The sequence below is a fragment of the Apodemus sylvaticus genome, chromosome 20 (assembly GCF_947179515.1).
Source record: "Apodemus sylvaticus chromosome 20, mApoSyl1.1, whole genome shotgun sequence".
Classification (NCBI taxonomy): domain Eukaryota; kingdom Metazoa; phylum Chordata; class Mammalia; order Rodentia; family Muridae; genus Apodemus; species Apodemus sylvaticus.
This window is the reverse complement of record NC_067491.1, coordinates 61128986-61141216: the sequence shown is the minus strand read 5'-3', so window position 1 is coordinate 61141216 and position 12231 is coordinate 61128986. Positions and strand designations below refer to the sequence as shown.

Sequence of the window (12231 nt, the reverse complement as noted above, 5' to 3'; positions counted from 1 at the left end):
TGGCCGCCCGGAAGCCCCCACTAGCCTCTTGAGGGACCTGGAGATGTGGTGCGGCCGCCCAGGCTGATCTGAAGCGGAGAGAGTTGAGCTGAGGGCTTCTGCCTGAGGCCTTGCCCCAGATTGTGTCTGTGGACCAGATGGAACCCGTGTGCACCCCCAGGCAGCTCCGAAGGTGTATGCTGCTGTGACCTCCCCTGTGTTCCGCTCACTCCGCTGGGCATCTGATTTCCCCAACCGTGCTGGCGCACCCTAGGTTAGCCTTGTCGCCCAGGCCCTGAGTCCAGGCAAAAGCCTGGGAGGCCAAGGTCCGAGCAAAGTTCCCCTAGAGCTATGACTGTTAATTGGGTCTGCCAGGTGACCTGGATGGCGGGCGTGTGTGTCCGCGCTCCCCGAAAGCACCGGGAGAGTCTGTTGTGCTAATAACCTCCTGGGCGGGTTGACACACAGATGACCCACCAAGCCTCCCAGTTCTTGGGGTCAGTCCTGTGCCTTTTGGGGCCTAGACCCCCGTTTTGTTAGCCTCAGGCTACGCTTGTTAGCAGTCTCTGCCCTCCCGAGCACTCTGGGTCCTGTAGGCAAAATGGCGGCACGAGCGCCGGCCAGGGCAAAAAAAACTCCTGGCTGGGTTGGCGCCCCGATGGCCACTCGAACAGCCCAGGGCCTGGGTGCAGGCCAACGCCCGTCAGGCTCAGACCCCTGCGGTGTTGGGCCTAGGATTATGTTTGTGTACCTCAGTCTGTCCGATCTCTGGAGCCCGGAATCAAGATGGAGGTGAGTCTCTCCTGACTGGCGGGAAGCCGAGTTCTGAAGTGGCTTCCGTGCAGCGAAAGGCTCCGCAGAACTGCAGCTGCTTGCCGCCTGGCTGGTCAGCGAAGGTCAGTGGTCGTGGGCGCAGGGCCTAACTGGACCCTGTGTCGCCTTGGTTCCATTGCTGATGGCCCTTCAGCTGGACCAGCTACTGCTGCCGCCGCTGCCGCCGCCGCCGCCGCCACCTTGCCATATATTTTTTTAATGTCTGAATATTTATTTATTTTTACTGAATATAGTCTTCATTTACTTTTCTTTTTTTTCATTTTAATATTTTTATTTTCTATATTCTTTGTTTACATTCCAAATGATTTCCCCTTTCGCAGATCCCCCTCCCCATATGTCCCATAAACCTTTTCTCTCTACCCATTCTCCAATCACCTTCCTCCTTTTTCTCTGTCCTTATATTCCCCTCCAATGCTGTATCAATCCTTTCCAGGATCAGGACCCTCTCCATACTTCTTCATGGGAGTCATTTGTTATGCGATTTGTGCCTTGCGAATTCAGAGCTTCTGGGCTAATTAATATGCACTTATCAGAGATTTCATTCCATGTGTATTCTTTTGTGATTGGGATACCTCACTTAGGATATTTTCCAGATCAAATTATTTGCCTAAAAATTTTGTGAATTCATTGTTTCTAATTGCTGAGTAGTATTCCATTGTGTAAATATACCACATTTTCTGTACCCATTCCTCCTTTGAGGAACATCGGGTTCTTTCCAGCTTCTAGCTATTATAAATAAGGCTGCTAAGAGGGGCTTCCGGGCAGACAGCGGGGAGAAGTCGGTGTGCTCTGGTGAATCCAGTGGGCCCCAGTGGGAGCCTTCAGGTGTCTGCTTCGGGATGTGAACAGCCTGGGCAACAGCACTCTGTCTCCAGGCAGTGCAGGAGGTATGCTGTGCAACAGAGGCCACCTGGGAAGGGGCAGCTTGCACTGGTGAGTCCAGCATTGACAAGACCAACTAACACCAGTGAGAACTAGATGGCAAAAGGCAAACGCAGGAACGTCACTAACAGAAATCAAGGCAATATGGCTACATCTGAACCCAATTCTCCTCTACAAGCATGTCCTGGATACCCCATCACACCAGTAAAACAAGATTTGGATTTAAAATCACTGGTCATGAGGCTGGTAAGGAACACATGAAGGACATACTTCTAAATAAAGAATATTAAAGGCAGTAAGAGAAAAAGGCCAAGTAACATATAAAGGAAGACCTATCAAAATCACAGCAGACTTTTCACCTGAGACTATGAAGGCTAGAAGGTCCTGGGCAGATCTCATGCAGACTCTAAGAGAACACAAATGCCAGCCAAAACTACTATATCCAGCAAAACTCTCACTGACCGTAGAGGGAGAAACTAAGATATTCCATGACAAAACCAAGTTTACCCAATATCTATCCACAAACCCAGCCTACAAAGGATAATAGGAGGAAAACACCAATAAAAGGAGGGAAACGTTACCCTGGAGAAAGCAAGATAGTAACCTTTTATCAAACCCAAAAGAAGTTAAGCAATCAAATTTAAAAAAATAACGTCAAAAATGACAGTAAGTAACAATCACCATTCCTTAATATCTCTTAACATCAATGGACTTAATGCCCCAATAAAAAGACACAGACTAACTGAATGGATACGTAAACAGGACCCTACATTTTGCTGCTTACAGGAAACACACCTCAGGGTCAAAGACACACATTACCTTAGAGTAAAAGGCTGGAAGACAATTTTACAAGCAAATGGTCTCAGGAAACAAGTTGGAGTAGCCATTTTAATATCAGATAAAATTGACTTTCAACCCAAAGTCATCAAAAGAGACTCTGAGGCACACGTCTTGCTGGTCAAAGAAAAAGTAGAACAAGAAGAATTCTCAATCCTGAACATCTATGCTCCAAATGCTAGGGCACCCTCTTTCATAAAAGAAACTTTATTAAAGCTCAAAGCACACATTGCACCTAACACAATAATTGTGGGTGACTTCAACACTGCATTTTCCTCAACGGACCGATCAGGAAAACAGAAACTAAACAGGGACACAATTAAACTAATTGAAGCTTTGGACCAATTAGATTTAACAGATATATATAGAACATTCTATCCTAAAGCAAAAGACTATACCTTTTTCTCAGCACCTCATGGTACCTTCTCCAAAATCGACCATATAATTGGTCACAAGACAGACCTCAACAAATATAAGAAGATCAAACTAATCCCATGCCTCCTATCAGATCACTATGGAGTAAAAGTGGTCTTCAATAGCAACAAAAACAACAGAAAACCCACATGCATGTGGAAACTGAACAATATTCTACTCAATGATACCTTGGCCAAGGAAGAAATAAAAGAATTTAAAGACTTTTTAGAACACAATGAAAATGAAGACACAACATACCCAAACCTATGGGACACAATGAAAGCAAAGCTAAAAGGAAAACTCATAGCCCTGAGTGCCTCCAAAAAGAAAATGGAGAGAGCATACATTACCAGCTTAATGACACACCTGAAAGCCCTGGAACAAAAAGAAGCTATTTCACCCAGGAGGAGTAGAAGGCAGGAAATCATCAAACTCAGGGCCAAAATCAGTCAAGTACAAACAAAGAGAAATATACAAAGAATCAACAAAACCAGGAGCTGGTTCTTTGAGAAAATCAACAAGATAGATAAATCCTTAGCCAGACTGACCAAAGGGCACAGAGAAAATATCCAAATTAACAAACTTAGAAATGAAAAGGGAGATATAACAATGGAAACTGAGGAAATCCAAAAAAATAATCAGATCCTACTACAAGAGCCTATACTCAACACAACTGGAGAATCTGGAGGAAATGGACAATTTCCTTGACAGATACCAAATACCAAAATTAAATCAGGACCAAATAGATCATCTAAACAGTCCAATAATGCCTAAAGGAATAGAAAGAGTTATAGAAAGTCTTCCAACCAAAAAAAGCACAGAACCAGATGGTTTCAGTGTAGAATTCTATCAGACCTTCAAAGAAGAGTTAACACCAATACTCTTCAAATTATTCCACAAAATAGAAACAGAAGGAACACTACCCAATTCCTTCTATGAAGCCACAATTACACTGATACCAAAACCACACAAAGATCCAACAAAGAAAGAGAACTTCAGACCAATTTCCTTTATGAACATCGATGCAAAAATACTCAATAAAATTCTTGCCAACCGAATGCAAGAACACATCAAAACGACCATCTACCCTGATCAAGTAGGCTTTATCCCGGGAATGCAGGGTTGGTACAATATACGGAAATCCATCAATGCAATCCACTACATAAACAAACTCAAAAAGAAACCACATGGTCATTTCATTGGATGTTGAAGAGGCATTTGACAAAATTCAGCATCCTTTCATGCTTAAAGTCTTGGAAAGAACAGGAATTCAAGGCCCATACCTAAACATAGTAAAAGCAATATACAGCAAACCAGTAGCCAGCATCAAACTAAATGGAGAGAATCTTGAAGCAATCCCACTAAAATCAGGGACTAGACAGGCTGCCCCCTTTCTCCTTATCTTTTCAATATTGTACTTGAGGTACTAGCTCGGGCAATTCGACAACATAAGGAGGTCAAAGGGATACAAATTGGAAAGGAAGAAGTCTAACTATCATTATTTGCAGACGACATGATAGTCTACCTAAGTGACCCAAAAAACTCCACTAGACAGATCCTACAGATGATAAACAACTTCAGCAAAGTGGCAGGTTATAAAATCAACTCAAGCAAATCAGTGGCCTTCCTATATTCAAAGGATAAGCAGGCTGAGAAAGAAATTAGGGAAATGACCCCTTTACAATAGCCACAAACAGTATAAAGTATCTTGGTGTGACTCTTACCAAACATGTGAAAGATCTGTATGACAAGAACTTCAAGACTCTGAAGAAGGAAATGGAAGAAAACCTCAAAAAATGGAAAAACCTCCCATGCTCATGGATCGGTAGAATCAATATAGTTAAAATGGCCATTTTGCCAAAAGCAATATACAGATTCAATGCAATACCCATCAAAATCCAAACACAATTCTTCACAGAGTTAGAAAGAGCAATTATCAAATTCATCTGGAATAACAAAAAACCCATGATAGCTAAACCTATTCTCAGCACCAAAGAAAGTCTGGGGGAATCAGTATCCCTTACCTCAAGCAATACTACAGAGGAATAGTGTTAAAAACTGCATGGTATTGGTACAGTGACAGGCAGGAGGATCAATGTAACAGGATTGAAAATCCAGAAATGAACCCACACCCCTATGGCCACTTGATCCTCGACAAAGAGGTGAAAAAATCCAATGGAAAAAAAGATAGCCTTTTCAACAAATGGTGCTGGTTCAACTGGAGGTCAGCATGCAGAAGAATGCAAATTTGATCCATCCTTGTCTCCTTGTACTAAGCTCAAATCCAAATGGATCAAGGACCTCCACATAAAGCCAGACACTCTGAAGCTAATAGAAAAGAAACTGGGGAAGACCCTTGAGGACATCGGTACAAGGAGAAAGTTTCTGAACAGAACACCAATAGCATATGCTCTAAGATCAAGAATTGACAAATGAGACCTCATAAAATTACAAAGTTTCTGTAAGGCAAAGGACACCAACAAGAGGACAAATCGGCAACCAACTAATTGGGAAAAGGTCTTCACCAATCCTACATCAGAGAGAGGGCTAATATCCAATATATATAAAGAACTCAAGAAGTTAGACTCCAGAAAACCAAACAACCCTATTAAAAAATGGGGTACAGTGTTACACAAAGAATTCTCACCTGAAGAACTTCGGATGGCAGAGAAGCATCTTAAAAAATGCTCAACTTCATTAGTCATTAGGGAAATGCACATCAAACCAACCCTGAGATTTCATCTTACACCAGTCAGAATGGCTAAGATTAAAAATTCAGGAGACAGCAGGTGTTGGAGAGGGTGTGGAGAAAGAGGAACACTCCTCCACTGCTGGTGGGGTTACAAATTGGTACAACCACTCTGGAAATCAGTCTGGCGGTTCCTCTGAAAACTGGGCACCTCACTTCCGGAAGATCCTGCTATACCACTCCTGGGCATATACCCAGAGGATTCCCCACCATGTAATAAGGATACATGCTCTACTATGTTCATAGCAGCCCTATTTATAATTGCCAGATGCTGGAAAGAACCCAGGAATCCCTCAACAGAAGAGTGGATGCAAAAAAATGTGGTATATCTACACAATGGAGTACTATTCAGCCATTAGAAACAATGAATTCATGAAATTCTTAGGCAAATGAATGGAGCTAGTGAACATCATACTAAGTGAGGTAACCCAGACTCAAAAGGTGAATCATGGTATGCACTCACTAATAAGTGGATATTAACCTAGAAAACTGGAATACCCAAAACATAATCCACACATCAAATGAGGTACAAGAAGAAAGGAGGATTGGCCCCTTGTTCTGGAAAGACTCAGTGAAGCAGTATTCGGCAAAACCAGAATGGGGAAGTGGGAAGGGGTGGGTGGGAGGACAGGGGAGAGAAGGGGGCTTACGGGACTTTCGGGGAATGGAGGGATAGAAAAGGGGAAATCATTTGAAATGTAAATAAAAAATTTATCGAATAATAAAAAAAGAAGAAAAAATAAATAAGGCTGCTATGAACATACTGGAGCATGTGTCTTTATTGCATGCTGGGGAATCCTTTGGGTATATGCCCAGGTTATAATATCAACTGAAGCAAATCAGTACCCTTCCTATACTCAAAGGATAAGCAGGCTGAGAAAGAAATTAGGGAACTGACACCCTTCACAATAGCCACAAACAGTATAAAGTACCTTGGGGTGAGTCTTACCAAACATGTGAAAGATCTATATGACAAGAACTTCAAGTCTCTGAAGAAGGAAATGGAAGAAGACCTCAAAAAAGGGAAAAACCTCCCATGCTCATGGATCGGCAGGATTAATATAGTTAAAATGGCCATTTTGCCAAAAGCAATATACAAATTCAACGCAATACCCATCAAAATCCCAGCTCAATTCTTCATAGAGTTAGAAAGAGCAATTATCAAATTCATCTGGAATAACAAAAAAAAACCCAGGATATCTAAAACTATTCTCAACAACAAAAGAAATTCTGGGGGAATCAGTATCCCTGACCTCAAGCAATACTTCAGAGCAGTAGTCTTAAAAACTGCGTGGTATTGGTACAGTGACTGGCAGGCAGATCAATGGAACAGGATTGAAGATCCAGAAATGAACCCACACACCTATGGCCACTTGATCCTCGACAAAGGGGCTGAAAACATCCAATGGAAAAAAGATAGCCTTTTCAACAAATGATGCTGGTTCAACTGGAGGTCAGCATGCAGAAGAATGCGAATTGATCCGTCCTTGTCTCCTTGTACTAAGCTCAACTCCAAATGGATCAAGGACCTCCACATAAAGCCAGACACTCTGAAGCTAATAGAAAAGAAACTGGGGAAGACTCTTGAGAACATCGGTACAGCGGGAAAGTTCCTGACAGTGGGAAAGTTCCTGAACAGAACACCAGTAGCGTATGCTCTAAGATCAGGAATTGACAAATGGGACCTCATAAAATTACAAAGTTTCTGTAAAGCAAAGGACACCATCAAAAGGAAAATCGGCAACCAACAAATTTGGAAAAGATCTTCACCAACCCGACATCAGCTAGAGGGCTAATATCCAATATATACAAAGAACTCAAGAAGTTAGACCCCAGAAAACCAAATAACCCTATTAAAAATGGGGTACAGAGTTGAATTCTCACCTGAAGAACTTCGGATGGCAGAGAAGGATCTTAAAAAATGTTCAAATTCATTAGTCATCAGGGAAATGCAAATCAAAACACCCCTGAGATTTCACCTTTCACCAGTCAGAATGGCTAAGATTAAAAACTCAGGAGACAGCAGGTGTTGGTGAGGATGTGGAGAAAGAGGAACACTCCTCCACTGCTGGTGGGGTTGCAAATTGGTACAACCACTCTGGAAATCAGTCTGGCAGTTCCTCAGAAAACTGGGCGCGTCACTTCCGAAAGATCCTGCTATACCACTCCTGGGCATATACCCAGAGGATTCCCCAGCATGTAATAAGGACATATGTTCCACTATGTTCATAGCAGCCCTATTTATAATAGCCAGAAGCTGGAAAGAACCCAGGTATCCCTGAACAGAAGAATGGATGCAAAAAATGTGGTATATATACACAGTGGAGTACTATTCAGCCATTAGAAACAAGGAATTCATGAAATTCTTAGGCAAATGGATGGAGCTAGAGAACATCATACTAAGTGAGGTAACCCAGTCTCAAAAGATCAATCATGGTATGCACTCACTAATAAGTGGATATTAGCCTGGAAAACTGGAATACCCAAAACATAATCCACACATCAAATGAGGTTCAAGAAGAATGGAGGAGTGGCCCCTGGTTCTGGAAAGACTCAGTGTAGCAGTATAAGGCAAAACCAGAACAGGGAAGTGGGAAATGGTGGGTGGGAGAACAGGGGATGGAATGGGGCTTATATGACTTTCGGGGATTGGGGGACCAGAAAAGAGGAAATCAATTGAAATATAAATTAAAAAAATATATCGAATAAAATAAAAATAAAAATAAAGAAATGTAATATGCAAGGATTCTGCATACAGTTGGCTTCTAATAAAGCATTCTTCAAGAGATGACCTGATGCCCCACTGCAATCTGAAACTGCTTTTGGCACTTACCAACTAGACTTCCAGTTACAGGTCAGTTAATGATCATCAGTGACAGTTTCATGCTTTTTAATGTTAGCTTATACTTTTAGTATTTTATTCCTAATCAACCAGTTAGTAAAATTTATTAATTTCCGATGACAACACTTTGTGTTACTATTTTTCTTCCCCACCTTAGGGATACAATGTATTTAATGTTCTCTCAATGCTTTCTTCGGTGTTCCGTGGTTGCTGGCTCTGTGAACTCCTCTACTGAGGACCAACATAATAGGCTCTGCTACACTCTGACTTATGTAGTTGTAGTTTTTCTTTTAAATGTAGAGGAAGTCTTGGCTTAGTAAACAAGAGGAACAAAGGAGACACACGTGGTGGTTAAAATCTGCCCCCTTCCACCTTGAGACAAGTTTTCATGTATGTAGCCCAGGCTGGCCTCAAATGTACTATGGAGCCTAGGTTAACTCTTAAGTCCTGTTCTTCTGCCTCTACCTCCCAAGTGCTGGTCTGAAGGTGTGCACAACTATGCCCGACTTTTCCTCATTTAGTCCAATGTTGTATAGCAGGTTCTTAGACTACTTAGCAGTTCTTAGACTATCATCTATATTTTTGGGCGGTCCAAAACTATTATTCTGCCTCTTGGTGAATACACAGATCAAGGCTTTAGCCTCTCATTAAGTGTAAAAGACATTTACTTAGAAGAGATCATTGCAGTTAACACAAATAAAGTTAAGATGGCCATGGAAGCAGATGGTGGTGTACACCTATAATATCAGCAACTAGGGAGGCAGAGGACCCCTAGAATTGCCACCTGGAAGATGTCCCCTCTGGGAGTTCTTCCAGGGAGATCTCTTAGTTCCAGGCCAGTCCATTCTACAGAGTTCCAGGCCCTCAGAACTCAGGTATTATGTATACAATTATTCAGCTAGTTAAAGTATATTTCCAAGTGTTTTGCACAGTGTCAGGTTGTAGGTTGCTCTGAAATAATTTCTATAATAAGCTACCATAATCTTGCTAGGATTAAGGAACTGCTAGTTTATATAAAGTTAGTAACAATCACACAAGACGAGAGCAGGTTTAAATATATTAAAATTTATAGGCTTTACTGTCCAGTTAGTTGTTTAGAAAGGCTTTCAACAGTCCAGGGGTAACACAAGGAGAAGGTTCTTTTTACCAGCCCTGGTAAGACGACTGTGATGACTTCTTTAATCAACTCAGCTGTCCGAGGTTGTTCTGGCTGATTGCAAACATGACTGCTCTTTAGAATGAACCATGCTGTTAGTGTTTCTTCAAAGACTTATATGAAAATTGTGGTCAATCGGCTTAATTTTGAACTGCCATTGATAATAAATTACACTCAAAGAATCTAAACTCGGGACCAGACTCACTCCTGCCAAATGTGAAGATAAAATGCAAAACCTTTCTTTCACACCATGGCAAAGTCTTACATGGACATTCAAGACGAAAAACACTCAGGTATCCAATCAACTTCAAGACCCGGTTTCTTTTTAAGTCACTTCTGCTCCGTGATTTATCAATACCCACTGCTCCCCAACCATGAAGAACTTTCTGCATTCTGTGTGCACTGGCTTCATCTTCTGAGTCAGACTCACTCTGGAATGTGGAGTTGTGTGAGGCAGAGTGCAGTGGGAGGAGCATTCTGGAGCACGCAGTGCATGAGGGAAGACAGTACTTCCCAGCGAAACCCACAAACTTAATTTGTCTGACACCACAGTCAAAATAGACTCCACCACACTTTGGGTTTTGGACAATTGTTGGCTGAATCCAAGTATCTATGAAGACTCCCAGGAAGTCCATCGTGTGTAAAAAATACTTCGATTCTTAATGGTCCTTGAGGCTAATTCCAGAAGAGTTGTATGGTCATGTAAAATCTCTAACAAAACAACCAACCAACGGGTTTCTCGTAAACTCAACTTTTCCAGGGAATAAGATTACGGATCTCTCGAGGCAGGTATGTCACCAAGTTATGAAAACTGAGGATCGAAGCGAATGCAACTGTGATTGCTGAGTAGGCACACTTTGGATCTTGTCACGCAGCACCTAGTAACTCAGAGAAGGCAGATTTGCTAATTCTTCTGGTGGGATTTCTTCAATGACGTTTACTCCAAGGTATAAACTCTGCAAGTTCTCCATCTCTGCCAGGATGCTCTGCAGCTAATTGCCTCCCAGCCCAGGTTGAAAGTCTGAAACACATGCAACTCCAGCAGGGAGGCAGGCAGCTCCTGGAAGCGGTTGCCACTGAGGATGAACATCTGGAGGCTGCAGCAGAGCAGCAACTGGGCCAGGCAGGCCCTTGGACGGTGAGCCTGGGCCGCCCAGCCTGTTGTTCCTGGCCAGCATCATGCCCTGGCCTCTCAGTGTCAGCAGCTCAGGTCCCAGCTCTGGGAGCTCATTGCCACTCATGTCCAGGAGCCAGAGGAAGAAGCCACCGCCCAGCGCTCCCATGGCAGCGACCAGCAGCAGCAGCCACAGCAGTGCCTCCTGCAAGCCAGGCCACTCCTCAGTGTGTGCCTCCAGCTCAGACTCCAGGGCCTGCGCCCCACATGCTGTGGATGGACCAGTTGAGTTTGGCCTCCCTTAGCCCGGTCTCCTCCATCCAGCGGGATCCTAGGATGCCTGATGAGGCAGTGCATCCAGGAACCTGAAGGGTTCCACCCCATCAGAATTGGTGCAGCATGGCCCTGCCCAGGCGCTCACCCCTGATGCCAGCCGAGTCAAGCTTCAACCTTCTTCTTTACTCTTTGGCTAATATCCACTTACAAGTAAGTATATACAGTTGTAGATTTGATTTATTGCTAATATTATCTTAATGGGGTTCCCAAATTATAGGAGAATTTGCATGTCTACGTGTGAGACACTGTCCTTCCTCCCAAATTGTGCTAAATGCTAAATAAATTTGCTGGTAGCAAATGACTGGACAGGGAGACAGAGGTGGGACTTTCGATTTCTCAGACAGTAGATCATGAAAGAAGGAAGTTTTAGAATTGCCATGCTATTGCCTTTCCCTGGGACTAGATGTCCCAGGCTAGGTTGGTACCCAAGAGGGTCTTCCTCTTCTCTGTTCACAGGGTAGAGGGAAATATAGAGGGAGAGGGATTTGTAAGATCATAACTAGAAGAGGAGATGGGGGGGCTGCAGTCAGGATGCAAAGAGATATTTAAAAAAATAAATTGAAGGGCGGTGGCGGCGGCAGCAGCAGTGCATCAGTGGCTCATCCAGCTGAAGGGCCATCAGCGGTGGAATCAAGGCGACACAGGGTCCAGTTAGGCCCTGCACCCACGACCACTGACCTTCGCTGACCAGCCGGGCAGCAAGCAGCTGCGGTTCTGCGGAGCCTTTCGCTGCACGGAAGCCACTTCAGAACTCGGCTTCCCGCCAGTCAGGAGAGACTCACCTCCATCTTGATTTCAAACTCCAGAGATCGGACAGACTGAGGTACACAAACATAATCCGAGGCCAACACCGCAGGGGTCTGAGCCCGACGGGCGTTGGCCTGCACCCAGGCCCTTGGCTGTTCGGGTAGCCATCGGGGTGCCAACCCAGCCAGGAGGTTTTTTTGCCCTGGCCGGCGCACGCGCCGCCATTTTGCCTACAGGACCCAGAGTGCTCGGGAGGGCAGAGACGGCTAACAAGCATAGCCTGAGGCTAACAAAACGGGGGTCTAGGCCCCAAAAGGCACAGGACTGACCCCAAGAACTGG

General features: G+C 43.7%; 1 pseudogene; it reads right to left on the bottom strand.

Moving 5' to 3' along the window:
- Positions 1–9833: 9833 nt before the first annotated feature.
- Positions 9834–11127, bottom strand: LOC127670652 (leucine-rich repeat-containing protein 58-like; annotated as a pseudogene).
- Positions 11128–12231: the final 1104 nt, after the last annotated feature.